General features: G+C 30.9%; 30 non-coding genes across 30 annotated transcripts; all 30 read right to left on the bottom strand.

The window, feature by feature from the left end:
* Positions 1 to 556: 556 nt before the first annotated feature.
* TRNAS-GCU lies at positions 557 to 638 on the bottom strand. Its single transcript has one exon. It is a non-coding gene; the product is annotated as a tRNA-Ser (tRNA).
* A 539-nt stretch (positions 639 to 1,177) lies between these two features.
* On the bottom strand, positions 1,178 to 1,259 carry TRNAS-GCU. The gene has a single exon. It is a non-coding gene; the product is annotated as a tRNA-Ser (tRNA).
* Positions 1,260 to 2,025: 766 nt separating this feature from the next.
* TRNAS-GCU lies at positions 2,026 to 2,107 on the bottom strand. Its single transcript has one exon. It is a non-coding gene; the product is annotated as a tRNA-Ser (tRNA).
* Positions 2,108 to 2,646: 539 nt separating this feature from the next.
* Positions 2,647 to 2,728, bottom strand: TRNAS-GCU. The gene has a single exon. It is a non-coding gene; the product is annotated as a tRNA-Ser (tRNA).
* A 766-nt stretch (positions 2,729 to 3,494) lies between these two features.
* Positions 3,495 to 3,576, bottom strand: TRNAS-GCU. Its single transcript has one exon. It is a non-coding gene; the product is annotated as a tRNA-Ser (tRNA).
* Positions 3,577 to 4,115: 539 nt separating this feature from the next.
* Positions 4,116 to 4,197, bottom strand: TRNAS-GCU. The gene has a single exon. It is a non-coding gene; the product is annotated as a tRNA-Ser (tRNA).
* A 539-nt stretch (positions 4,198 to 4,736) lies between these two features.
* On the bottom strand, positions 4,737 to 4,818 carry TRNAS-GCU. The gene has a single exon. It is a non-coding gene; the product is annotated as a tRNA-Ser (tRNA).
* Positions 4,819 to 5,584: 766 nt separating this feature from the next.
* Positions 5,585 to 5,666, bottom strand: TRNAS-GCU. The gene has a single exon. It is a non-coding gene; the product is annotated as a tRNA-Ser (tRNA).
* Positions 5,667 to 6,206: 540 nt separating this feature from the next.
* Positions 6,207 to 6,288, bottom strand: TRNAS-GCU. Its single transcript has one exon. It is a non-coding gene; the product is annotated as a tRNA-Ser (tRNA).
* Positions 6,289 to 7,054: 766 nt separating this feature from the next.
* TRNAS-GCU lies at positions 7,055 to 7,136 on the bottom strand. Its single transcript has one exon. It is a non-coding gene; the product is annotated as a tRNA-Ser (tRNA).
* A 767-nt stretch (positions 7,137 to 7,903) lies between these two features.
* On the bottom strand, positions 7,904 to 7,985 carry TRNAS-GCU. The gene has a single exon. It is a non-coding gene; the product is annotated as a tRNA-Ser (tRNA).
* A 539-nt stretch (positions 7,986 to 8,524) lies between these two features.
* Positions 8,525 to 8,606, bottom strand: TRNAS-GCU. Its single transcript has one exon. It is a non-coding gene; the product is annotated as a tRNA-Ser (tRNA).
* Positions 8,607 to 9,372: 766 nt separating this feature from the next.
* On the bottom strand, positions 9,373 to 9,454 carry TRNAS-GCU. The gene has a single exon. It is a non-coding gene; the product is annotated as a tRNA-Ser (tRNA).
* Positions 9,455 to 10,220: 766 nt separating this feature from the next.
* Positions 10,221 to 10,302, bottom strand: TRNAS-GCU. Its single transcript has one exon. It is a non-coding gene; the product is annotated as a tRNA-Ser (tRNA).
* Positions 10,303 to 11,066: 764 nt separating this feature from the next.
* TRNAS-GCU lies at positions 11,067 to 11,148 on the bottom strand. Its single transcript has one exon. It is a non-coding gene; the product is annotated as a tRNA-Ser (tRNA).
* A 1,383-nt stretch (positions 11,149 to 12,531) lies between these two features.
* Positions 12,532 to 12,613, bottom strand: TRNAS-GCU. The gene has a single exon. It is a non-coding gene; the product is annotated as a tRNA-Ser (tRNA).
* A 764-nt stretch (positions 12,614 to 13,377) lies between these two features.
* TRNAS-GCU lies at positions 13,378 to 13,459 on the bottom strand. The gene has a single exon. It is a non-coding gene; the product is annotated as a tRNA-Ser (tRNA).
* A 1,385-nt stretch (positions 13,460 to 14,844) lies between these two features.
* On the bottom strand, positions 14,845 to 14,926 carry TRNAS-GCU. The gene has a single exon. It is a non-coding gene; the product is annotated as a tRNA-Ser (tRNA).
* A 766-nt stretch (positions 14,927 to 15,692) lies between these two features.
* Positions 15,693 to 15,774, bottom strand: TRNAS-GCU. The gene has a single exon. It is a non-coding gene; the product is annotated as a tRNA-Ser (tRNA).
* Positions 15,775 to 16,539: 765 nt separating this feature from the next.
* TRNAS-GCU lies at positions 16,540 to 16,621 on the bottom strand. Its single transcript has one exon. It is a non-coding gene; the product is annotated as a tRNA-Ser (tRNA).
* A 1,383-nt stretch (positions 16,622 to 18,004) lies between these two features.
* On the bottom strand, positions 18,005 to 18,086 carry TRNAS-GCU. The gene has a single exon. It is a non-coding gene; the product is annotated as a tRNA-Ser (tRNA).
* Positions 18,087 to 18,849: 763 nt separating this feature from the next.
* TRNAS-GCU lies at positions 18,850 to 18,931 on the bottom strand. Its single transcript has one exon. It is a non-coding gene; the product is annotated as a tRNA-Ser (tRNA).
* A 1,385-nt stretch (positions 18,932 to 20,316) lies between these two features.
* Positions 20,317 to 20,398, bottom strand: TRNAS-GCU. The gene has a single exon. It is a non-coding gene; the product is annotated as a tRNA-Ser (tRNA).
* A 1,387-nt stretch (positions 20,399 to 21,785) lies between these two features.
* Positions 21,786 to 21,867, bottom strand: TRNAS-GCU. Its single transcript has one exon. It is a non-coding gene; the product is annotated as a tRNA-Ser (tRNA).
* Positions 21,868 to 22,636: 769 nt separating this feature from the next.
* Positions 22,637 to 22,718, bottom strand: TRNAS-GCU. The gene has a single exon. It is a non-coding gene; the product is annotated as a tRNA-Ser (tRNA).
* A 1,384-nt stretch (positions 22,719 to 24,102) lies between these two features.
* On the bottom strand, positions 24,103 to 24,184 carry TRNAS-GCU. Its single transcript has one exon. It is a non-coding gene; the product is annotated as a tRNA-Ser (tRNA).
* A 766-nt stretch (positions 24,185 to 24,950) lies between these two features.
* Positions 24,951 to 25,032, bottom strand: TRNAS-GCU. Its single transcript has one exon. It is a non-coding gene; the product is annotated as a tRNA-Ser (tRNA).
* Positions 25,033 to 25,798: 766 nt separating this feature from the next.
* TRNAS-GCU lies at positions 25,799 to 25,880 on the bottom strand. The gene has a single exon. It is a non-coding gene; the product is annotated as a tRNA-Ser (tRNA).
* A 539-nt stretch (positions 25,881 to 26,419) lies between these two features.
* TRNAS-GCU lies at positions 26,420 to 26,501 on the bottom strand. The gene has a single exon. It is a non-coding gene; the product is annotated as a tRNA-Ser (tRNA).
* A 766-nt stretch (positions 26,502 to 27,267) lies between these two features.
* TRNAS-GCU lies at positions 27,268 to 27,349 on the bottom strand. Its single transcript has one exon. It is a non-coding gene; the product is annotated as a tRNA-Ser (tRNA).
* Between the last annotated feature and the right edge of the window lie 355 nt (positions 27,350 to 27,704).

Below are 27,704 nucleotides of genomic sequence, written 5' to 3'. Positions count from 1 at the left end.
GTTAATGTGCTTCAATAAAAATTTAAAACGAACTTCAATATTTTAAAATAGTTACAAGATTTTATTTTTTATTTTTTGGAATTAACCAAAGAAAATTGCATTTTTCAAATAATTTAAAATTTACTTTTGTCGTTGCTTGAGAGATTTGGACTCTCGTTGGGAAAACCACATGTACTTAGCAGGCACACGCCCTAACCACTTGGCTAAAAAAACTTGTGTGTTCTTTTATTGTAGAAAAATCGAAAAGGATCTTAATTTTTTTTTAGTATTTTTTTTTCTACAAATTACTCTGTTTCAATGTAATATTTGTTTATAACTACTTCCTCAACCTACTAAATCACAAATAATCAATATTTCCCAAATGGGGCTCAATCCCATGACCTCCTATATCGGAGAGCTACTTCATGCCGCTAAAAATACCACAAGATCATTTACTGGTTAAAGAGTTCATATCCTACAATTTAAAATTTAAAATGAATTTCATTATTTCAAAATAGTTTTTGTATTAACCAAAGAAAATTGCATTGCTTCAAATAATTAAAAAGTTTACTTCTATCGTTGCCTGAGAGATTCGAACTCTCGCGGGAAAACCCCATGTACTTAGCAGGCACACGCCTTAACCACTCGGCCAAAGCATCATGTGTGTTATTTTATTGTATATGAAAAGAACGGATTACTATCTTTTTAAGAGATTTTTTCCAACAACTTACTTTGATACAATGTAATATTTGTTTTTAAGTACTTTCTCAGCCAACTGAATCACAAAGACTCTCAAACTCATGACGTCCCATTTAGGAGAGCCACTACATGCCACTAAAAAGTGCACAAGATCATTTACTGGTTAAAGAGTTTATGTATTTCAATAAAAAGTTTAAAACGAACTGCAATATTTTAAAATAGTTACAAGATTTTATTTTTTATTTTTTGGAATTAACCAAAGAAAATTGCATTTTGCAAATCACAAATAATCAATATTTCCCAAATGGGGCTCAATCCCATGACCTCCTATATCGGAGAGCTACTTCATGCCGCTAAAAATACCACAAGATCATTTACTGGTTAAAGAGTTCATATCCTACAATTTAAAATTTAAAATGAATTTCATTATTTCAAAATAGTTTTTTTATTAACCAAAGAAAATTGCATTGCTTCAAATAATTAAAAAGTTTACTTCTATCGTTGCCTGAGAGATTCGAACTCTCGCGGGGAAACCCCATGTACTTAGCAGGCACACGCCTTAACCACTCGACCAAAGCAACATGTGTGTTATTTTATTGTATATGAAAAAAACGAATTACTATCTTTTTAAGAGATTATATCCAACAACTTACTTTGATACAATGTAATATTTGTTTTTAAGTACTTTCTCAACCTACTGAATCACAAAGACTCTCAAACATATGACGTCCCATTTAGGAGAGCCACTACATGCCACTAAAAAGTGCACAAGATCATTTACTGGTTAAAGAGTTAATGTGCTTCAATAAAAATTTAAAACGAACTTCAATATTTTAAAATAGTTACAAGATTTTATTTTTTATTTTTTGGAATTAACCAAAGAAAATTGCATTTTTCAAATAATTTAAAATTTAGTTTTGTCGTTGCTTGAGAGATTTGGACTCTCGTTGGGAAAACCACATGTACTTAGCAGGCACACGCCCTAACCACTTGGCTAAAAAAACTTGTGTGTTCTTTTATTGTAGAAAAATCGAAAAGGATCTTAATTTTTTTTTAGTATTTTTTTTTCTACAAATTACTCTGTTTCAATGTAATATTTGTTTATAACTACTTCCTCAACCTACTAAATCACAAATAATCAATATTTCCCAAATGGGGCTCAATCCCATGACCTCCTATATCGGAGAGCTACTTCATGCCGCTAAAAATACCACAAGATCATTTACTGGTTAAAGAGTTCATATCCTACAATTTAAAATTTAAAATGAATTTCATTATTTCAAAATAGTTTTTGTATTAACCAAAGAAAATTGCATTGCTTCAAATAATTAAAAAGTTTACTTCTATCGTTGCCTGAGAGATTCGAACTCTCACGGGGAAACCCCATGTACTTAGCAGGCACACGCCTTAACCACTCGGCCAAAGCAACATGTGTGTTATTTTATTGTATATGAAAAGAACGGATTACTATCTTTTTAAGAGATTTTTTCCAACAACTTACTTTGATACAATGTAATATTTGTTTTTAAGTACTTTCTCAGCCAACTGAATCACAAAGACTCTCAAACTCATGACGTCCCATTTAGGAGAGCCACTACATGCCACTAAAAAGTGCACAAGATCATTTACTTTTTAAAGAGTTAATGTATTTCAATAAAAAGTTTAAAACGAACTTCAATATTTTAAAATAGTTACAAGATTTTATTTTTTATTTTTTGGAATAAACCAAAGAAAATTGCATTTTTCAAATCACAAATAATCAATATTTCCCAAATGGGGCTCAATCCCATGACCTCCTATATCGGAGAGCTACTTCATGCCGCTAAAAATACCACAAGATCATTTACTGGTTAAAGAGTTCATATCCTACAATTTAAAATTTAAAATGAATTTCATTATTTCAAAATAGTTTTTTTATTAACCAAAGAAAATTGCATTGCTTCAAATAATTAAAAAGTTTACTTCTATCGTTGCCTGAGAGATTCGAACTCTCGCGGGGAAACCCCATGTACTTAGCAGGCACACACCTTAACCACTCGGCCAAAGCAACATGTGTGTTATTTTATTGTATATGAAAAAAACGAATTACTATCTTTTTAAGAGATTATATCCAACAACTTACTTTGATACAATGTAATATTTGTTTTTAAGTACTTTCTCAACCTACTGAATCACAAAGACTCTCAAACTCATGACGTCCCATTTAGGAGAGCCACTACATGCCACTAAAAAGTGCACAAGATCATTTACTGGTTAAAGAGTTAATGTGCTTCAATAAAAATTTAAAACGAACTTCAATATTTTGAAATAGTTACAAGATTTTATTTTTTATTTTTTGGAATTAACCAAAGAAAATTGCATTTTTCAAATAATTTAAAATTTACTTTTGTCGTTGCTTGAGAGATTTGGACTCTCGTTGGGAAAACACATGTACTTAGCAGGCACACGCCCTAACCACTCGGCTAAAAAAACTTGTGTGTTCTTTTATTGTAGTAAAATCGAAACGGATCATTATTTTTTTTTTAGTTTTTTTTTTTCTACAAATTACTCTGTTTCAATGTAATATTTGTTTATAACTACTTCCTCAACCTACTAAATCACAAATAATCAATATTTCCCAAATGGGGCTCAATCCCATGACCTCCTATATCGGAGAGCTACTTCATGCCGCTAAAAATACCACAAGATCATTTACTTGTTAAAGAGTTCATATCCTACAATTTAAAATTTAAAATGAATTTCATTATTTCAAAATAGTTTTTGTATTAACCAAAGAAAATTGCATTGCTTCAAATAATTAAAAAGTTTACTTCTATCGTTGCCTGAGAGATTCGAACTCTCGCGGGGAAATCCCATGTACTTAGCAGGCACACACCTTAACCACTCGGCCAAAGTAACATGTGTGTTATTTTATTGTATATGAAAAAAACGGATTACTATCTTTTTAAGAGATTTTTTCAACCAACTTACTTTGATACAATGTAATATTTGTTTTTAAGTACTTTCTCAGCCAACTGAATCACAAAGACTCTCAAACTCATGACGTCCCATTTAGGAGAGCCACTACATGCCACTAAAAAGTGCACAAGATCATTTACTGGTTAAAGAGTTTATGTATTTCAATAAAAAGTTAAAAACGAACTTCAATATTTTAAAATAGTTACAAGATTTTATGTTTCATTTTTTGGAATTAACCAAAGTAAATTGCATTTTTCAAATCACAAATAATCAATATTTCCCAAATGGGGCTCAATCCCATGACCTCCTATATCGGAGAGCTACTTCATGCCGCTAAAAATACCACAAGATCATTTACTGGTTAAAGAGTTCATATCCTACAATTTAAAATTTAAAATGAATTTCATTATTTCAAAATAGTTTTTTTATTAACCAAAGAAAATTGCATTGCTTCAAATAATTAAAAAGTTTACTTCTATCGTTGCCTGAGAGATTCGAACTCTCGCGGGGAAACCCCATGTACTTAGCAGGCACACGCCTTAACCACTCGGCCAAAGCAACATGTGTGTTTTTGTATTGTATATGAAAAAAATGGATTATTAACTTTTTTCGAGATTTTTTCCAACAACTTACTTTGATACAATGTAATATTTGTTTTTAAGTACTTTCTCAACCTACTGAATCACAAAGACTCAAAAACACATGACGTCCCATTTAGGAGAGCCACTACATGCCACTAAAAAGTGCACAAGATCATTTACTGGTTAAAGAGTTAATGTATTTCAATAAAAAGTTTAAAACGAACTTCAATATTTTAAAATAGTTACAAGATTTTATTTTTTATTTTTTGGAATTATCCAAAGAAAATTGCATTTTTCAAATCACAAATAATCAATATTTCCCAAATGGGGCTCAATCCCATGACCTCCTATATCGGAGAGCTACTTCATGCCGCTAAAAATACCACAAGATCATTTACTGGTTAAAGAGTTCATATCCTACAATTTAAAATTTAAAATGAATTTCATTATTTCAAAATAGTTTTTTTATTAACCAAAGAAAATTGCATTGCTTCAAATAATTAAAAAGTTTACTTCTATCGTTGCCTGAGAGATTCGAACGCTCGCGGGGAAACACCATGTACTAAGCAGGCACACGCCTTAACCACTCGGCCAAAGCAACATGTGTGTTTTTGTATTGTATATGAATAAAACGGATTATTAACTTTTTTCGAGATTTTTTCCAACAACTTACTTTGATACAATGTAATACTTGTTTTTAAGTACTTTCTCAACCTACTGAATCACAAAGACTCTCAAACTCATGACGCCCTATTTAGTAGAGCCACTACATGCCACTATAAAGTCCATAAGATCATTTACTGGTTAAAGAGTTAATGTACTTCAATAAAAAGTTTAAAACGAACTTCAATATTTTAAAATAGTTACAAGATTTTATTTTTTATTTTTTGGAATTAACCAAAGAAAATTGCATTTTTCAAATAATTTAAAATTTACTTTTGTCGTTGCTTGAGAGATTTGGACTCTCGTTGGGAAAACACATGTACTTAGCAGGCACACGCCCTAACCACACGGCTAAAAAAACTTGTGTGTTCTTTTATTGTAGTAAAATCGAAACGGATCATTATTTTTTTTTTAGTTTTTTTTTTCTACAAATTACTCTGTTTCAATGTAGTATTTGTTTATAACTACTTCCTCAACCTACTAAATCACAAAGAATCAATATTTCCCAAATGGGGCTCAATCCCATGACCTCCTATATCGGAGAGCTACTTCATGCCGCTAAAAAGACCACAAGATCATTTACTGGTTAAAGAGTTCATATCCTACAATTAAAAATTTAAAACGAATTTCATTATTTCAAAATAGTTTTTGTATTAACCAAAGAAAATTGCATTGTTTCAAATAATTAAAAAATTTACTTCTATCGTTGCCTGAGAGATTCGAACTCTCGCGGGGAAACCCCATGTACTTAGCAGGCACACGCCTTAACCACTCAACCAAAGCAACATGTGTGTTATTTTATTGTATATGAAAAAAACGGATTACTATCTTTTTAAGAGATTATTTCCAACAACTTACTTTGATACAATGTAATATTTGTTTTTAAGTACTTTCTCAACCTACTGAATCACAAACACTCTCAAACACATGACGTCCCATTTAGGAGAGCCACTACATGCCACTAAAAAGTGCACAAGATCATTTACTGGTTAAAGAGTTAATGTATTTCAATAAAAAGTTTAAAACGAACTTCAATATTTTAAAATAGTTACACGATTTTATTTTTTATTTTTTGGAATTAACCAAAGAAAATTGCATTTTTCAAATCACAAATAATCAATATTTCCCAAATGGGGCTCAATCCCATAACCTCCTATATCGGAGAGCTACTTCATGCCGCTAAAAAGACCACAAGATCATTTACTGGTTAAAGAGTTCATATCCTACAATTTAAAATTTAAAATGAATTTCATTATTTCAAAATTGTTTTTGTATTAACCAAAGAAAATTGCATTGCTTCAAATAATTAAAAAAGTTTACTTCTATCATTGCCTGAGAGATTCGAACTCTCGGGGGGAAACCCCATGTACTTAGCAGGCACACGCCTTAACCACTCGACCAAAGCAACATATGTGTTATTTTATTCTATATGAAAAAAACGGATTAATATCTTTTTAAGAGATTATTTCCAACAACTTACTTTGATACAATGTAATATTTGTTTTTAAGTACTTTCTCAACCTACTGAATCACAAAGACTGTCAAACTCATGACGTCCCATTTAGGAGAGCCACTACATGCCACTAAAAAGTGCACAAGATCATTTACTGGTTAAAGAGTTAATGTGCTTCAATAAAAATTTAAAACGAACTTCAATATTTTAAAATAGTTACAAGATTTTATTTTTTATTTTTTGGAATTAACCAAAGAAAATTGCATTTTTCAAATAATTTAAAATTTACTTTTGTCGTTGCTTGAGAGATTTGGACTCTCGTTTGGAAAACCACATGTACTTAGCAGGCACACGCCCTAACCACTCAGCTAAAAAAACTTGTGTGTTCTTTTATTGTAGAAAAATCGAAACGGATCATTATTTTTTTTTATTGTTTTTTTTTTCTACAAATTACTCTGTTTCAATGTAATATTTGTTTATAACTACTTCCTCAACCTACTAAATCACAAAGAATCAATATTTCCCAAATGGGGCTCAATCCCATGACCACCTATATCGGAGAGCTACTTCATGCCGCTTAAAAGACCACACGATCATTTACTGGTTAAAGAGTTCATATCCTACAATTAAAAATTTAAAAGGAATTTCATTATTTCAAAATAGATTTGTATTAACTAAAGAAAATTGCATTGTTTCAAATAATTAAAAATTTTACTTCTATCATTGCCTGAGAGATTTGAACTCTCACGGGGAAACCCCATGTACTTAGCAGGCACACGCCTTAACCACTCGACCAAAGTAACATGTGTGTTATTTTATTGTATATGAAAAAAACGAATTACTATCTTTTTAAGAGATTATTTCCAACAACTTACTTTGATACAATGTAATATTTGTTTTTAAGTACTTTCTCAACCTACTGAATCACAAAGACTCTCAAACTCATGACGTCCCATTTAGGTGAGCCACTACATGCCACTAAAAAGTGCACAAGATCATTTACTGGTTAAAGAGTTAATGTGCTTCAATAAAAATTTAAAACGAACTTCAATATTTTAAAATAGTTACAAGATTTTATTTTTTATTTTTTGGAATTAACCAAAGAAAATTTCATTTTTCAAATAATTTAAAATTTACTTTTGTCGTTGCTTGAGAGATTTGGACTCTCGTTGGGAAAACCACATGTACATGGCAGGCACACGCCCTAACCACTCGGCTAAAAAAACTTGTGTGTTCTTTTATTGTAGAAAAATCGAAACGGATCATTATTTTTTTTTTGTTTTTTTTTTTTTCTACAAATTACTCTATTTCAATGTAATATTTGTTTATAACTACTTCCTCAACCTACCAAATCACAAAGAATCAATACTTCCCAAATGGGGCTCAATCCCATGACCACCTATATCGGAGAGCTACTTCATGCCGCTAAAAAGACCACACGATCATTTACTGGTTAAAGAGTTCATATCCTACTATTAAAAATTTAAAACGAATTTCATTATTTCAAAATAGATTTGTATTAACTAAAGAAAATTGCATTGTTTCAAATAATTAAAAATTTTACTTCTATCCTTGCCTGAGAGATTTGAACTCTCGCAGGGAAACCCCATGTACTTAGCAGGCACACGCCTTAACCACTCGGCCAAAGTAACATGTGTGTTATTTTATTGTATATGAAAAAAACGGATTATTATCTTTTTAAGAGGTTTTTTCCAACAACTTACTTTGATACAATGTAATATTTGTTTTTAAGTACTTTCTCAACCTACTGAATCACAAAGACTCTCAAACACATGACGTCCCATTTAGGAGAGCCACTACATGCCACTAAAAAGTGCACAAGATCATTTACTGGTTAAAGAGTTAATGTATTTCAATAAAAAGTTTAAAACGAACATCAATATTTTAAAATAGTTACAAGATTTTATTTTTTATTTTTTGGAATTAACCAAAGAAAATTGCATTTTTCAAATCACAAATAATCAATATTTCCCAAATGGGGCTCAATCCCATGACCTCCTATATCGGAGAGCTACTTCATGCCGCTAAAAATACCACAAGATCATTTACTGGTTAAAGAGTTCATATCCTTCAATTTAAAATTTAAAATGAATTTCATTATTCCAAAATAGTTTTTGTATTAACCAAAGAAAATTGCATTGCTTCAAATAATTAAAAAGTTTACTTCTATCATTGCCTGAGAGATTCGAACTCTCGCGGGGAAACCCCATGTACTTAGCAGGCACACGCCTTAACCACTCGGCCAAAGCAACATGTGTTTTATTTTATTGTATATGAAAAAAACGGATTACTATCTTTTTAAGAGATTTTTCCAACAACTTACTTTGAAACAATGTAATATTTATTTTTAAGTACTTTCTCAACCAACTGAATCACAAAGACTCTCAAACTCATGACGTCCTATTTAGGAGAGCCACTTCATGCCACTAAAAAGTCCACAAGATCATTAACTGGTTAAATAGTTAATGTACTTCAATCAAAAGTTTAAAACGAACTTCAATATTTTAAAATAGTTACAATTTCTTTTTTTATTTTTTTTTTTGGAATTAACCAAAGAAAATTGCATTATTTCAAATAATTTAAAATTTACTTTTATCTTTGCTTGAGAGATTTGGACTCTCGTTGGGAAAACGAATGTACTTAGCAGGCACACGCCCTAACCACTCGGCTAAAAAAACTTGCGTGTTCTTTTAAGGTAGAAAAATCGAAACGGATCATTATTTTTTTTTAGATTTTTTTTTTACAAATTACTCTGTTTCAATGTAATATTTGTTTATAACTACTTCCTCAACCTACTAAATCACAAAGAATCAATATTTCCCAAATGGGGCTCAATCCCATGACCTCCTATATCGGAGAGCTACTTCATGCCGCTAAAAAGACCACAAGACCATTTACTGGTTAAAGAGTTCATATCCTACAATTAAAAATTTTAAACGAATTTCATTATTACAAAATAGATTTGTATTAACCAAAGAAAGTTGCATTGTTTCAAATAATTAAAAAGTTTACTTCTATCGTTGCCTGAGAGATTCGAACTCTCGCAGGGAAACCCCATGTACTTAGCAGGCACACGCCTTAACCACTCGGCCAAAGCAACATGTGTGTTATTTTATTGTATATGAAAAAAACGGATTAATATCTTTTTAAGAGATTATTTCCAACAACTTACTTTGATACAATGTAATATTTGTTTTTAAGTACTTTCTCAACCTACTGAATCACAAAGACTCTCATACTCATGACGTCCCATTTAGGAGAGCCACTATATGCCACTAAAAAGTGCACAAGATCATTTACTGGTTAAACAGTTAATGTGCTTCAATAAAAATTTAAAACGAACTTCAATATTTTAAAATAGTTACAAGATTTTATTTTTTATTTTTTGGAATTAACCAAAGAAAATTGCATTGTTTCAAATAATTTAAAATTTACTTTTATCGTTGCTTGAGAGATTTGGACTCTCGTTGGGAAAACGCATGTACTTAGCAGACACACGCACTAACCACTCGGCTAAAAAAACTTCTGTGTTCTTTTATGGAAGAAAAATCGAAACGGATCATTATTTTTTTTTGTTTTTTTTTTTTTCCACAAATTACTCTGTTTCAATGTAATATTTGTTTATAACTATTTCCTCAACCTACTAAATCACAAAGAATCAATATTTCCCAAATGGGGCTCAATCCCATGACCTCCTATATCGGAGAGCTACTTCATGCCGCTAAAAAGACCACAAGATCATTTACTGGTTAAAGAGTTCATATCCTACAATTAAAAATTTAAAACGAAGTTCATTATTTCAAAATAGATTTGTATTAACCAAAGAATATTGCATTGTTTCAAATAATTAAAAATTTTACTTTTATCGTTGCCTGAGAGATTCAAACTCTCACAGGGAAACCCCATGTACTTAGCAGGCACACGCCTTAACCACTCGGCCAAAGTAACATGTGTGTTATTTTATTGTATATGAAAAAAACGGATTACTATCTGTTTAAGAGATTTTTTCCAACAACTTACTTTGATACAATGTAATATTTGTTTTTAAGTACTTTCTCAACCTACTGAATCACAAAGACTCTCAAACTCATGACGTCCCATTTAGCAGAGCCACTACATGCGAATAAAAAGTGCACAAGATCATTTACTGGTTAAAGAGTTAATGTGCTTCAATAAAAATTTAAAACGAACTTCAATATTTTAAAATAGTTACAAGATTTTATTTTTTATTTTTTGGAATTAACCAAAGAAAATTGCATTTCTTCAAATAATTTAAAATTTACTTTTATCGTTGCTTGAGAGATTTGGACTCTCGTTGGGAAAACGCATGTACTTAGCAGACACACGCACTAACAACTCGGCTAAAAAAACTTCTGTGTTCTTTTATGGAAGAAAAATCGAAACGGATCATTATTTTTTTTTGTTTTTTTTTTTCCACAAATTACTCGGTTTCAATGTAATATTTGTTTATAACTATTTCCTCAACCTACTAAATCACAAAGAATCAATATTTCCCAAATGGGGCTCAATCCCATGACCTCCTATATCGGAGAGCTACTTCATGCCGCTAAAAAGACCACAAGATCATTTACTGGTTAAAGAGTTCATATCCTACAATTAAAAATTTAAAACGAAGTTCATTATTTCAAAATAGATTTGTATTAACCAAAGAATATTGCATTGTTTCAAATAATTAAAAATTTTACTTCTATCGTTGCCTGAGAGATTCGAACTCTCACAGGGAAACCCCATGTACTTAGCAGGCACACGCCTTAACCACTCGGCCAAAGTAACACGTGTGTTATTTTATTGTATATGAAAAAAACGGATTACTATCTGTTTAAGAGATTTTTTCCAACAACTTACTTTGATACAATGTAATATTTGTTTTTAAGTACTTTCTCAACCTACTGAATCACAAAGACTCTCAAACTCATGACGTCCCATTTAGGAGAGCCACTTGATGCCACTAAAAAGTCCACAAGATCATTAACTGGTTAAAGAGTTAATGTACTTCAATCAAAAGTTTAAAACGAACTTCAATATTTTAAAATAGTTACAATATTTTTTTTATTTTTTGGAATTAACCAAAGAAAATTGCATTTTTCAAATAATTTAAAATTTACTTTTATCGTTGCTTGAGAGATTTGGACTCTCGTTGGGAAAACGCATGTACTTAGCAGGCACACGCACTAACCACTCGGCTAAAAAAACTTCTGTGTTCTTTTATGGAAGAAAAATCGAAACGGATCATTATTTTTTTTAGTTTTTTTTTTATCCACAAATTACTCTGTTTCAATGTAATATTTGTTTATAACTACTTCCTCAACCTACTAAATCACAAAGAATCAATATTTCCCAAATGGGGCTCAATCCCATGACCTCCTATATCGGAGAGCTACTTCATGCCGCTAAAAAGACCACAAGATCATTTACTGGTTAAAGAGTTCATATCCTACAATTAAAAATTTAAAATGAAGTTCATTATTTCAAAATAGATTTGTATTAACCAAAGAATATTGCATTGTTTCAAATAATTAAAAATTTTACTTCTATCGTTGCCTGAGAGATTTAAACTCTCACGTGGAAACCCCATGTACTTAGCAGGCGCACGCCTTAACCACTCGGCCAAAGTAACATGTGTGTTATTTTATTGTATATGAAAAAAACAGATTGCTATCTTTTTAAGAGATTTTTTCCAACAACTTACTTTGATACAATGTAATATTTGTTTTTAAGTACTTTCTCAACCTACTGAATCACAAAGAATCTCAAACTCATGACGTCCCATTTAGGAGAGCCACTACATGCCACTAAAAAGTGCACAAGATCATTTACTGGTTAAAGAGTTAATGTATTTCAATAAAAAGTTTAAAACGAACGTCAATATTTTAAAATAGTTACAAGATTTTATTTTTTATTTTTTGGAATTAACCAAAGAAAATTGCATTTTTCAAATCACAAATAATCAATATTTCCCAAATGGGGCTCTATCCCATGACCTCCTATATCGGAGAGCTACTTCATGCCGCTAAAAAGACCACAAGATCATTTACTGGTTAAAGAGTTCATATCCTACAATTTAAAATTTTAAATGAATTTCATTATTTCAAAATAGTTTTTGTATTAACCAAAGAAAATTGCATTGCTTCAAATAATTAAAAAGTTTACTTCTATCGTTGCATGAGAGATTCGAACTCTCGCGGGGAAACCCCATGTACTTAGCAGGCACACGCCTTAACCACTCGGCCAAAGCAACATGTGTGTTATTTTATTGTATATGAAAAAAACGGATTAATATCTTTTTAAGAGATTATTTCCAACAACTTACTTTGATACAATGTAATATTTGTTTTTAAGTACTTTCTCAACCTACTGAATCACAAAGACTCTCATACTCATGACGTCCCATTTAGGAGAGCCACTACATGCCACTAAAAAGTGCACAAGATCATTTACTGGTTAAAGAGTTAATGTGCTTCAATAAAAATTTAAAACGAACTTCAATATTTTAAAATAGTTACAAGATTTTATTTTTTATTTTTTGGAATTAACCAAATAAAATTGCATTGTTTCAAATAATTTAAAATTTACTTTTATCGTTGCTTGAGAGATTTGGACTCTCGTTGGGAAAACGCATGTACTTAGCAGGCACACGCACTAACCACTCGACTAAAAAAACTTCTGTGTTCTTTTATGGAAGAAAATCGAAACGGATCATTATTTTTTTTAGTTTTTTTTTTTTCCACAAATTACTCTGTTTCAATGTAATATTTGTTTATAACTATTTCCTCAACCTACTAAATCACAAAGAATCAATATTTCCCAAATGGGGCTCAATCCCATGACCTCCTATATCGGAGAGCTACTTCATGCCGCTAAAAAGACCACAAGATCATTTACTGGTTAAAGAGTTCATATCCTACAATTAAAAATTTAAAACGAAGTTCATTATTTCAAAATAGATTTGTATTAACCAAAGAATATTGCATTGTTTCAAATAATTAAAAATTTTACTTCTATCGTTGCCTGAGAGATTCGAACTCTCACGGGGAAACCCCATGTACTTAGCAGGCACACGCCTTAACCACTCGGCCAAAGTAACATGTGTGTTATTTTATTGTATATGAAAAAAACGGATTACTATCTGTTTAAGAGATTTTTTCCAACAACTTACTTTGATACAATGTAATATTTGTTTTTAAGTACTTTCTCAACCTACTGAATCACAAAGACTCTCAAACTCATGACGTCCCATTTAGCGGAGCCACTACATGCCACTAAAAAGTGCACAAGATCATTTACTGGTTAAAGAGTTAATGTGCTTCAATAAAAATTTAAAACGAACTTCAATATTTTAAAATAGTTACAAGATTTTATTTTTTATTTTTTGGAATTAACCAAAGAAAATTGCATTGTTTCAAATAATTTAAAATTTACTTTTATCGTTGCTTGAGAGATATGGACTCTCGTTGGGAAAACGCATGTACTTAGCAGGCACACGCACTAACCACTCGGCTAAAAAAACTTCTGTGTTCTTTTATGGAAGAAAAATCGAAACAGATCATTATTTTTTTTAGTTTTTTTTTTTCCACAAATTACTCTGTTTCAATGTAATATTTGTTTATAACTACTTCCTCAACCTACTAAATCACAAAGAATCAATATTTCCCAAATGGGGCTCAATCCCATGACCTCCTATATCGGAGAGCTACTTCATGCCGCTAAAAAGACCACAAGATCATTTACTAGTTAAAGAGTTCATATCCTACAATTAAAAATTTAAAACGAAGTTCATTATTTCAAAATAGATTTGTATTAACCAAAGAATATTGCATTGTTTCAAATAATTAAAAATTTTACTTCTATCGTTGCCTGAGAGATTTAAACTCTCACGTGGAAACCCCATGTACTTAGCAGGCGCACGCCTTAACCACTCGGCCAAAGTAACATGTGTGTTATTTTATTGTATATGAAAAAAACAGATTGCTATCTTTTTAAGAGATTTTTTCCAACAACTTACTTTGATACAATGTAATATTTGTTTTTAAGTACTTTCTCAACCTACTGAATCACAAAGAATCTCAAATTCATGACGTCCCAATTAGGAGAGCCACTACATGCCACTAAAAAGTGCACAAGATCATTTACTGGTTAAAGAGTTAATGTATTTCAATAAAAAGTTTAAAACGAACTTCAATATTTTAAAATAGTTACAAGATTTTATTTTTTATTTTTTGGAATTAACCAAAGAAAATTGCATTTTTCAAATCACAAATAATCAATATTTCCCAAATGGGGCTCTATCCCATGACCTCCTATATCGGAGAGCTACTTCATGCCGCTAAAAAGACCACAAGATCATTTACTGGTTAAAGAGTTCATATCCTACAATTTAAAATTTTAAATGAATTTCATTATTTCAAAATAGTTTTTGTATTAACCAAAGAAAATTGCATTGCTTCAAATAATTAAAAAGTTTACTTCTATCGTTGCATGAGAGATTCGAACTCTCGCAGGGAAACCCCATGTACTTAGCAGGCACACGCCTTAACCACTCAGCCAAAGCAACATGTGTGTTATTTTATTGTATATGAAAAAAACGGATTAATATCTTTTTAAGAGATTATTTCCAACAACTTACTTTGATACAATGTAATATTTGTTTTTAAGTACTTTCTCAACCTACTGAATCACAAAGACTCTCAAACTCATGACGTCCCATTTAGCAGAGCCACTACATGCGAATAAAAAGTGCACAAGATCATTTACTGGTTAAAGAGTTAATGTGCTTCAATAAAAATTTAAAACGAACTTCAATATTTTAAAATAGTTACAAGATTTTATTTTTTATTTTTTGGAATTAACCAAAGAAAATTGCATTGTTTCAAATAATTTAAAATTTACTTTTATCGTTGCTTGAGAGATTTGGACTCTCGTTGGGAAAACGCATGTACTTAGCAGACACACGCACTAACCACTCGGCTAAAAAAACTTCTGTGTTCTTTTATGGAAGAAAAATCGAAACGGATCATTATTTTTTTTTGTTTTTTTTTTTTTCCACAAATTACTCTGTTTCAATGTAATATTTGTTTATAACTATTTCCTCAACCTACTAAATCACAAAGAATCAATATTTCCCAAATGGGGCTCAATCCCATGACCTCCTATATCGGAGAGCTACTTCATGCCGCTAAAAAGACCACAAGATCATTTACTGGTTAAAGAGTTCATATCCTACAATTAAAAATTTAAAACGAAGTTCATTATTTCAAAATAGATTTGTATTAACCAAAGAATATTGCATTGTTTCAAATAATTAAAAATTTTACTTTTATCGTTGCCTGAGAGATTCAAACTCTCACAGGGAAACCCCATGTACTTAGCAGGCACACGCCTTAACCACTCGGCCAAAGTAACATGTGTGTTATTTTATTGTATATGAAAAAAACGGATTACTATCTGTTTAAGAGATTTTTTCCAACAACTTACTTTGATACAATGTAATATTTGTTTTTAAGTACTTTCTCAACCTACTGAATCACAAAGACTCTCAAACTCATGACGTCCCATTTAGCAGAGCCACTACATGCGAATAAAAAGTGCACAAGATCATTTACTGGTTAAAGAGTTAATGTGCTTCAATAAAAAATTAAAACGAACTTCAATATTTTAAAATAGTTACAAGATTTTATTTTTTATTTTTTGGAATTAACCAAAGAAAATTGCATTGCTTCAAATAATTTAAAATTTACTTTTATCGTTGCTTGAGAGATTTGGACTCTCGTTGGGAAAACGCATGTACTTAGCAGACACACGCACTAACCACTCGGCTAAAAAAACTTCTGTGTTCTTTTATGGAAGAAAAATCGAAACGGATCATTATTTTTTTTTTGTTTTTTTTTTTCCACAAATTACTCGGTTTCAATGTAATATTTGTTTATAACTATTTCCTCAACCTACTAAATCACAAAGAATCAATATTTCCCAAATGGGGCTCAATCCCATGACCTCCTATATCGGAGAGCTACTTCATGCCGCTAAAAAGACCACAAGATCATTTACTGGTTAAAGAGTTCATATCCTACAATTAAAAATTTAAAACGAAGTTCATTATTTCAAAATAGATTTGTATTAACCAAAGAATATTGCATTGTTTCAAATAATTAAAAATTTTACTTCTATCGTTGCCTGAGAGATTCGAACTCTCACAGGGAAACCCCATGTACTTAGCAGGCACACGCCTTAACCACTCGGCCAAAGTAACACGTGTGTTATTTTATTGTATATGAAAAAAACGGATTACTATCTGTTTAAGAGATTTTTTCCAACAACTTACTTTGATACAATGTAATATTTGTTTTTAAGTACTTTCTCAACCTACTGAATCACAAAGACTCTCAAACTCATGACGTCCCATTTAGGAGAGCCACTTGATGCCACTAAAAAGTCCACAAGATCATTAACTGGTTAAAGAGTTAATGTACTTCAATCAAAAGTTTAAAACGAACTTCAATATTTTAAAATAGTTACAATATTTTTTTTATTTTTTGGAATTAACCAAAGAAAATTGCATTTTTCAAATAATTTAAAATTTACTTTTATCGTTGCTTGAGAGATTTGGACTCTCGTTGGGAAAACGCATGTACTTAGCAGGCACACGCACTAACCACTCGGCTAAAAAAACTTCTGTGTTCTTTTATGGAAGAAAAATCGAAACGGATCATTATTTTTTTTAGTTTTTTTTTTATCCACAAATTACTCTGTTTCTATGTAATATTTGTTTATAACTACTTCCTCAACCTACTAAATCACAAAGAATCAATATTTCCCAAATGGGGCTCAATCCCATGACCTCCTATATCGGAGAGCTACTTCATGCCGCTAAAAAGACCACAAGATCATTTACTGGTTAAAGAGTTCATATCCTACAATTAAAAATTTAAAATGAAGTTCATTATTTCAAAATAGATTTGTATTAACCAAAGAATATTGCATTGTTTCAAATAATTAAAAATTTTACTTCTATCGTTGCCTGAGAGATTTAAACTCTCACGTGGAAACCCCATGTACTTAGCAGGCGCACGCCTTAACCACTCGGCCAAAGTAACATGTGTGTTATTTTATTGTATATGAAAAAAACAGATTGCTATCTTTTTAAGAGATTTTTTCCAACAACTTACTTTGATACAATGTAATATTTGTTTTTAAGTACTTTCTCAACCTACTGAATCACAAAGAATCTCAAACTCATGACGTCCCATTTAGGAGAGCCACTACATGCCACTAAAAAGTGCACAAGATCATTTACTGGTTAAAGAGTTAATGTATTTCAATAAAAAGTTTAAAACGAACGTCAATATTTTAAAATAGTTACAAGATTTTATTTTTTATTTTTTGGAATTAACCAAAGAAAATTGCATTTTTCAAATCACAAATAATCAATATTTCCCAAATGGGGCTCTATCCCATGACCTCCTATATCGGAGAGCTACTTCATGCCGCTAAAAAGACCACAAGATCATTTACTGGTTAAAGAGTTCATATCCTACAATTTAAAATTTTAAATGAATTTCATTATTTCAAAATAGTTTTTGTATTAACCAAAGAAAATTGCATTGCTTCAAATAATTAAAAAGTTTACTTCTATCGTTGCATGAGAGATTCGAACTCTCGCGGGGAAACCCCATGTACTTAGCAGGCACACGCCTTAACCACTCGGCCAAAGCAACATGTGTGTTATTTTATTGTATATGAAAAAAACGGATTAATATCTTTTTAAGAGATTATTTCCAACAACTTACTTTGATACAATGTAATATTTGTTTTTAAGTACTTTCTCAACCTACTGAATCACAAAGACTCTCATACTCATGACGTCCCATTTAGGAGAGCCACTACATGCCACTAAAAAGTGCACAAGATCATTTACTGGTTAAAGAGTTAATGTGCTTCAATAAAAATTTAAAACGAACTTCAATATTTTAAAATAGTTACAAGATTTTATTTTTTATTTTTTGGAATTAACCAAATAAAATTGCATTGTTTCAAATAATTTAAAATTTACTTTTATCGTTGCTTGAGAGATTTGGACTCTCGTTGGGAAAACGCATGTACTTAGCAGGCACACGCACTAACCACTCGACTAAAAAAACTTCTGTGTTCTTTTATGGAAGAAAATCGAAACGGATCATTATTTTTTTTAGTTTTTTTTTTTCCACAAATTACTCTGTTTCAATGTAATATTTGTTTATAACTATTTCCTCAACCTACTAAATCACAAAGAATCAATATTTCCCAAATGGGGCTCAATCCCATGACCTCCTATATCGGAGAGCTACTTCATGCCGCTAAAAAGACCACAAGATCATTTACTGGTTAAAGAGTTCATATCCTACAATTAAAAATTTAAAACGAAGTTCATTATTTCAAAATAGATTTGTATTAACCAAAGAATATTGCATTGTTTCAAATAATTAAAAATTTTACTTCTATCGTTGCCTGAGAGATTCGAACTCTCACGGGGAAACCCCATGTACTTAGCAGGCACACGCCTTAACCACTCGGCCAAAGTAACATGTGTGTTATTTTATTGTATATGAAAAAAACGGATTACTATCTGTTTAAGAGATTTTTTCCAACAACTTACTTTGATACAATGTAATATTTGTTTTTAAGTACTTTCTCAACCTACTGAATCACAAAGACTCTCAAACTCATGACGTCCCATTTAGCGGAGCCACTACATGCCACTAAAAAGTGCACAAGATCATTTACTGGTTAAAGAGTTAATGTGCTTCAATAAAAATTTAAAACGAACTTCAATATTTTAAAATAGTTACAAGATTTTATTTTTTATTTTTTGGAATTAACCAAAGAAAATTGCATTGTTTCAAATAATTTAAAATTTACTTTTATCGTTGCTTGAGAGATATGGACTCTCGTTGGGAAAACGCATGTACTTAGCAGGCACACGCACTAACCACTCGGCTAAAAAAACTTCTGTGTTCTTTTATGGAAGAAAAATCGAAACAGATCATTATTTTTTTTAGTTTTTTTTTTTCCACAAATTACTCTGTTTCAATGTAATATTTGTTTATAACTACTTCCTCAACCTACTAAATCACAAAGAATCAATATTTCCCAAATGGGGCTCAATCCCATGACCTCCTATATCGGAGAGCTACTTCATGCTGCTAAAAAGACCACAAGATCATTTACTAGTTAAAGAGTTCATATCCTACAATTAAAAATTTAAAACGAAGTTCATTATTTCAAAATAGATTTGTATTAACCAAAGAATATTGCATTGTTTCAAATAATTAAAAATTTTACTTCTATCGTTGCCTGAGAGATTTAAACTCTCACGTGGAAACCCCATGTACTTAGCAGGCGCACGCCTTAACCACTCGGCCAAAGTAACATGTGTGTTATTTTATTGTATATGAAAAAAACAGATTGCTATCTTTTTAAGAGATTTTTTCCAACAACTTACTTTGATACAATGTAATATTTGTTTTTAAGTACTTTCTCAACCTACTGAATCACAAAGAATCTCAAATTCATGACGTCCCATTTAGGAGAGCCACTACATGCCACTAAAAAGTGCACAAGATCATTTACTGGTTAAAGAGTTAATGTATTTCAATAAAAAGTTTAAAACGAACTTCAATATTTTAAAATAGTTACAAGATTTTATTTTTTATTTTTTGGAATTAACCAAAGAAAATTGCATTTTTCAAATCACAAATAATCAATATTTCCCAAATGGGGCTCTATCCCATGACCTCCTATATCGGAGAGCTACTTCATGCCGCTAAAAAGACCACAAGATCATTTACTGGTTAAAGAGTTCATATCCTACAATTTAAAATTTTAAATGAATTTCATTATTTCAAAATAGTTTTTGTATTAACCAAAGAAAATTGCATTGCTTCAAATAATTAAAAAGTTTACTTCTATCGTTGCATGAGAGATTCGAACTCTCGCAGGGAAACCCCATGTACTTAGCAGGCACACGCCTTAACCACTCAGCCAAAGCAACATGTGTGTTATTTTATTGTATATGAAAAAAACGGATTAATATCTTTTTAAGAGATTATTTCCAACAACTTACTTTGATACAATGTAATATTTGTTTTTAAGTACTTTCTCAACCTACTGAATCACAAAGACTCTCATACTCATGACGTCCCATTTAGGAGAGCCACTACATGCCACTAAAAAGTGCACAAGATCATTTACTGGTTAAAGAGTTAATGTGCTTCAATAAAAATTTAAAACGAACTTCAATATTTTAAAATAGTTACAAGATTTTATTTTTTATTTTTTTGGAATTAACCAAAGAAAATTGCATTATTTCAAATAATTTAAAATTTACTTTTATCGTTGCTTGAGAGATTTGGACTCTCGTTGGGAAAACGCATGTACTTAGCAGGCACACGCACTAAACACTCGGCTAAAAAAACTTCTGTGTTCTTTTATGGAAGAAAAATCGAAACAGATCATTATTTTTTTTAGTTTTTTTTTTTCCACAAATTACTCTGTTTCAATGTAATATTTGTTTATAACTACTTCCTCAACCTACTAAATCACAAAGAATCAATATTTCCCAAATGGGGCTCAATCCCATGACCTCCTATATCGGAGAGCTACTTCATGCCGCTAAAAAGACCACAAGATCATTTACTAGTTAAAGAGTTCATATCCTACAATTAAAAATTTAAAACGAAGTTCATTATTTCAAAATAGATTTGTATTAACCAAAGAATATTGCATTGTTTCAAATAATTAAAAATTTTACATCTATCGTTGCCTGAGAGATTTAAACTCTCACGTGGAAACCCCATGTACTTAGCAGGCGCACGCCTTAACCACTCGGCCAAAGTAACATGTGTGTTATTTTATTGTATATGAAAAAAACAGATTGCTATCTTTTTAAGAGATTTTTTTCCAACAACTTACTTTGATACAATGTAATATTTGTTTTTAAGTACTTTCTCAACCTACTGAATCACAAAGAATCTCAAATTCATGACGTCCCATTTAGGAGAGCCACTACATGCCACTAAAAAGTGCACAAGATCATTTACTGGTTAAAGAGTTAATATATTTCAATAAAAAGTTTAAAACGAACTTCAATATTTTAAAATAGTTACAAGATTTTATTTTTTATTTTTTGGAATTAACCAAAGAAAATTGCATTTTTCAAATCACAAATAATCAATATTTCCCAAATGGGGCTCTATCCCATGACCTCCTATATCGGAGAGCTACTTCATGCCGCTAAAAAGACCACAAGATCATTTACTGGTTAAAGAGTTCATATCCTACAATTTAAAATTTTAAATGAATTTCATTATTTCAAAATAGTTTTTGTATTAACCAAAGAAAATTGCATTGCTTCAAATAATTAAAAAGTTTACTTCTATCGTTGCATGAGAGATTCGAACTCTCGCAGGGAAACCCCATGTACTTAGCAGGCACACGCCTTAACCACTCAGCCAAAGCAACATGTGTGTTATTTTATTGTATATGAAAAAAACGGATTAATATCTTTTTAAGAGATTATTTCCAACAACTTACTTTGATACAATGTAATATTTGTTTTTAAGTACTTTCTCAACCTACTGAATCACAAAGACTCTCAAACTCATGACGTCCCATTTAGCGGAGCCACTACATGCCACTAAAAAGTGCACAAGATCATTTACTGGTTAAAGAGTTAATGTGCTTCAATAAAAATTTAAAACGAACTTCAATATTTTAAAATAGTTACAAGATTTTATTTTTTATTTTTTTGGAATTAACCAAAGAAAATTGCATTATTTCAAATAATTTAAAATTTACTTTTATCGTTGCTTGAGAGATTTGGACTCTCGTTGGGAAAACGCATGTACTTAGCAGGCACACGCACTAACCACTCGGCTAAAAAAACTTCTGTGTTCTTTTATGGAAGAAAATCGAAACGGATCATTAATTTTTTTAGTTTTTTTTTTTTTTTTCCACAAATTACTCTGTTTCAATGTAATATTTGTTTATAACTATTTCCTCAACCTACTAAATCACAAAGAATCAATATTTCCCAAATGGGGCTCAATCCCATGACCTCCTATATCGGAGAGCTACTTCATGCCGCTAAAAAGACCACAAGATCATTTACTGGTTAAAGAGTTCATATCCTACAATTAAAAATTTAAAACGAAGTTCATTATTTCAAAATAGATTTGTATTAACCAAAGAATATTGCATTGTTTCAAATAATTAAAAATTTTACTTCTATCGTTGCCTGAGAGATTCGAACTCTCACGGGGAAACCCCATGTACTTAGCAGGCACACGCCTTAACCACTCGGCCAAAGTAACATGTGTGTTATTTTATTGTATATGAAAAAAACGGATTACTATCTGTTTAAGAGATTTTTTCCAACAACTTACTTTGATACAATGTAATATTTGTTTTTATGTACTTTCTCAACCTACTGAATCACAAAGACTCTCAAACTCATGACGTCCCATTTAGCGGAGCCACTACATGCCACTAAAAAGTGCACAAGATCATTTACTGGTTAAAGAGTTAATGTGCTTCAATAAAAATTTAAAACGAACTTCAATATTTTAAAATAGTTACAAGATTTTATTTTTTATTTTTTGGAATTAACCAAAGAAAATTGCATTGTTTCAAATAATTTAAAATTTACTTTTATCGTTGCTTGAGAGATTTGGACTCTCGTTGGGAAAACGCATGTACTTAGCAGGCACACGCACTAACCACTCGGCTAAAAAAACTTCTGTGTTCTTTTATGGAAGAAAAATCGAAACAGATCATTATTTTTTTTAGTTTTTTTTTTCCACAAATTACTCTGTTTCAATGTAATATTTGTTTATAACTACTTCCCCAACCTACTAAATCACAAAGAATCAATATTTCCCAAATGGGGCTCAATCCCATGACCTCCTATATCGGAGAGCTACTTCATGCCGCTAAAAAGACCACAAGATCATTTACTAGTTAAAGAGTTCATATCCTACAATTAAAAATTTAAAACGAAGTTCATTATTTCAAAATAGATTTGTATTAACCAAAGAATATTGCATTGTTTCAAATAATTAAAAATTTTACTTCTATCGTTGCCTGAGAGATTTAAACTCTCACGTGGAAACCCCATGTACTTAGCAGGCGCACGCCTTAACCACTCGGCCAAAGTAACATGTGTGTTATTTTATTGTATATGAAAAAAACAGATTGCTATCTTTTTAAGAGATTTTTTCCAACAACTTACTTTGATACAATGTAATATTTGTTTTTAAGTACTTTCTCAACCTACTGAATCACAAAGAATCTCAAATTCATGACGTCCCATTTAGGAGAGCCACTACATGCCACTAAAAAGTGCACAAGATCATTTACTGGTTAAAGAGTTAATGTATTTCAATAAAAAGTTTAAAACGAACTTCAATATTTTAAAATAGTTACAAGATTTTATTTTTTATTTTTTGGAATTAACCAAAGAAAATTGCATTTTTCAAATCACAAATAATCAATATTTCCCAAATGGGGCTCTATCCCATGACCTCCTATATCGGAGAGCTACTTCATGCCGCTAAAAAGACCACAAGATCATTTACTGGTTAAGGAGTTCATATCCTACAATTTAAAATTTTAAATGAATTTCATTATTTCAAAATAGTTTTTGTATTAACCAAAGAAAATTGCATTGCTTCAAATAATTAAAAAGTTTACTTCTATCGTTGCATGAGAGATTCGAACTCTCGCAGGGAAACCCCATGTACTTAGCAGGCACACGCCTTAACCACTCAGCCAAAGCAACATGTGTGTTATTTTATTGTATATGAAAAAAACGGATTAATATCTTTTTAAGAGATTATTTCCAACAACTTACTTTGATACAATGTAATATTTGTTTTTAAGTACTTTCTCAACCTACTGAATCACAAAGACTCTCATACTCATGACGTCCCATTTAGGAGAGCCACTACATGCCACTAAAAAGTGCACAAGATCATTTACTGGTTAAAGAGTTAATGTGCTTCAATAAAAATTTAAAACGAACTTCAATATTTTAAAATAGTTACAAGATTTTATTTTTTATTTTTTTGGAATTAACCAAAGAAAATTGCATTATTTCAAATAATTTAAAATTTACTTTTATCGTTGCTTGAGAGATTTGGACTCTCGTTGGGAAAACGCATGTACTTAGCAGGCACACGCACTAACCACTCGGCTAAAAAAACTTCTGTGTTCTTTTATGGAAGAAAAATCGAAACGGATCATTATTTTTTTTAGTTTTTTTTTTTTCCACAAATTACTCTGTTTCAATGTAATATTTGTTTATAACTACTTCCTCAACCTACTAAATCACAAAGAATCAATATTTCCCAAATGGGGCTCAATCCCATGACCTCCTATATCGGAGAGCTACTTCATGCCGCTAAAAAGACCACAAGATCATTTACTGGTTAAAGAGTTCATATCCTACAATTAAAAATTTAAAACGAAGTTCATTATTTCAAAATAGATTTGTATTAACCAAAGAATATTGCATTGTTTCAAATAATTAAAAATTTTACTTCTATCGTTGCCTGAGAGATTCGAACTCTCACGGGGAAACCCCATGTACTTAGCAGGCACACGCCTTAACCACTCGGCCAAAGTAACATGTGTGTTATTTTATTGTATATGAAAAAAACGGATTACTATCTGTTTAAGAGATTTTTTCCAACAACTTACTTTGATACAATGTAATATTTGTTTTTAAGTACTTTCTCAACCTACTGAATCACAAAGACTCTCATACTCATGACGTCCCATTTAGGAGAGCCACTACATGCCACTAAAAAGAGCACAAGATCATTTACTGGTTAAAGAGTTAATGTGCTTCAATAAAAATTTAAAACGAACTTCAATATTTTAAAATAGGTACAAGATTTTATTTTTTATTTTTTGGAATTAACCAAAGAAAATTGCATTGTTTCAAATAATTTAAAATTTACTTTTATCGTTGCTTGAGAGATTTGGACTCTCGTTGGGAAAACGCATGTACTTAGCAGGCACACGCACTAACCACTCGACTAAAAAAACTTCTGTGTTCTTTTATGGAAGAAAAATCGAAACGGATCATTATTTTTTTTAGTTTTTTTTTTTTTCCACAAATTACTCTGTTTCAATGTAATAATTGTTTATAACTATTTCCTCAACCTACTAAATCACAAAGAATCAATATTTCCCAAATGGGGCTCAATCCCATGACCTCCTATATCGGAGAGCTACTTCATGCCGCTAAAAAGACCACAAGATCATTTACTGGTTAAAGAGTTCATATCCTACAATTAAAAATTTAAAACGAAGTTCATTATTTCAAAATAGATTTGTATTAACCAAAGAATATTGCATTGTTTCAAATAATTAAAAATTTTACTTCTATCGTTGCCTGAGAGATTCGAACTCTCACGGGGAAACCCCATGTACTTAGCAGGCACACGCCTTAACCACTCGGCCAAAGTAACATGTGTGTTACTTTATTGTATATGAAAAAAACGGATTACTGTCTTTTTAAGAGATTTTTTCCAACAACTTACTTTGATACAATGTAATATTTGTTTTTAAGTACTTTCTTAACCTACTGAATCACAAAGACTCTCAAACTCATGACGTCCCATTTAGGAGAGCCACTACATGCCACTAAAGAGTGCACAAGATCATTTACTGGTTAAAGAGTTAATGTATTTAAATAAAAAGTTTAAAACGAACTTCAATATTTTAAAATAGTTACAAGATTTTATTTTTTATTTTTTGGAATTAACCAAACAAAATTGCATTTTTCAAATCACAAATAATCAATATTTCTCAAATGGGGCTCAATCCCATGACCTCCTATATCGGAGAGCTACTTCATGCCGCTAAAAAGACCACAAGATCATTTACTGGTTAAAGAGTTCATATCCTACAATTTAAAATTTTAAATGAATTTCATTATTTCAAAATAGTTTTTGTATTAACCAAAGAAAATTGCATTGCTTCAAATAATTAAAAAGTTTACTTCTATCATTGCCTGAGAGATTCGAACTCTCGGGGGGAAACCCCATGTACTTAGCAGGCACACGCCTTAACCACTCGACCAAAGCAACATATGTGTTATTTTATTCTATATGAAAAAAACGGATTAATATCTTTTTAAGAGATTATTTCCAACAACTTACTTTGATACAATGTAATATTTGTTTTTAAGTACTTTCTCAACCTACTGAATCACAAAGACTGTCAAACTCATGACGTCCCATTTAGGAGAGCCACTACATGCCACTAAAAAGTGCACAAGATCATTTACTGGTTAAAGAGTTAATGTGCTTCAATAAAAATTTAAAACGAACTTCAATATTTTAAAATAGTTACAAGATTTTATTTTTTATTTTTTGGAATTAACCAAAGAAAATTGCATTTTTCAAATAATTTAAAATTTACTTTTGTCGTTGCTTGAGAGATTTGGACTCTCGTTTGGAAAACCACATGTACTTAGCAGGCACACGCCCTAACCACTCAGCTAAAAAAACTTGTGTGTTCTTTTATTGTAGAAAAATCGAAACGGATCATTATTTTTTTTTATTGTTTTTTTTTTCTACAAATTACTCTGTTTCAATGTAATATTTGTTTATAACTACTTCCTCAACCTACTAAATCACAAAGAATCAATATTTCCCAAATGGGGCTCAATCCCATGACCACCTATATCGGAGAGCTACTTCATGCCGCTTAAAAGACCACACGATCATTTACTGGTTAAAGAGTTCATATCCTACAATTAAAAATTTAAAACGAATTTCATTATTTCAAAATAGATTTGTATTAACTAAAGAAAATTGCATTGTTTCAAATAATTAAAAATTTTACTTCTATCATTGCCTGAGAGATTTGAACTCTCACGGGGAAACCCCATGTACTTAGCAGGCACACGCCTTAACCACTCGACCAAAGTAACATGTGTGTTATTTTATTGTATATGAAAAAAACGAATTACTATCTTTTTAAGAGATTATTTCCAACAACTTACTTTGATACAATGTAATATTTGTTTTTAAGTACTTTCTCAACCTACTGAATCACAAAGACTCTCAAACTCATGACGTCCCATTTAGGTGAGCCACTACATGCCACTAAAAAGTGCACAAGATCATTTACTGGTTAAAGAGTTAATGTGCTTCAATAAAAATTTAAAACGAACTTCAATATTTTAAAATAGTTACAAGATTTTATTTTTTATTTTTTGGAATTAACCAAAGAAAATTTCATTTTTCAAATAATTTAAAATTTACTTTTGTCGTTGCTTGAGAGAT

Source organism: Ipomoea nil, unplaced genomic scaffold (genome assembly GCF_001879475.1).
Source record: "Ipomoea nil cultivar Tokyo-kokei standard unplaced genomic scaffold, Asagao_1.1 scaffold1525, whole genome shotgun sequence".
NCBI lineage: Eukaryota > Viridiplantae > Streptophyta > Magnoliopsida > Solanales > Convolvulaceae > Ipomoea > Ipomoea nil.
This window is presented reverse-complemented; position numbering and strand designations above follow the sequence as displayed.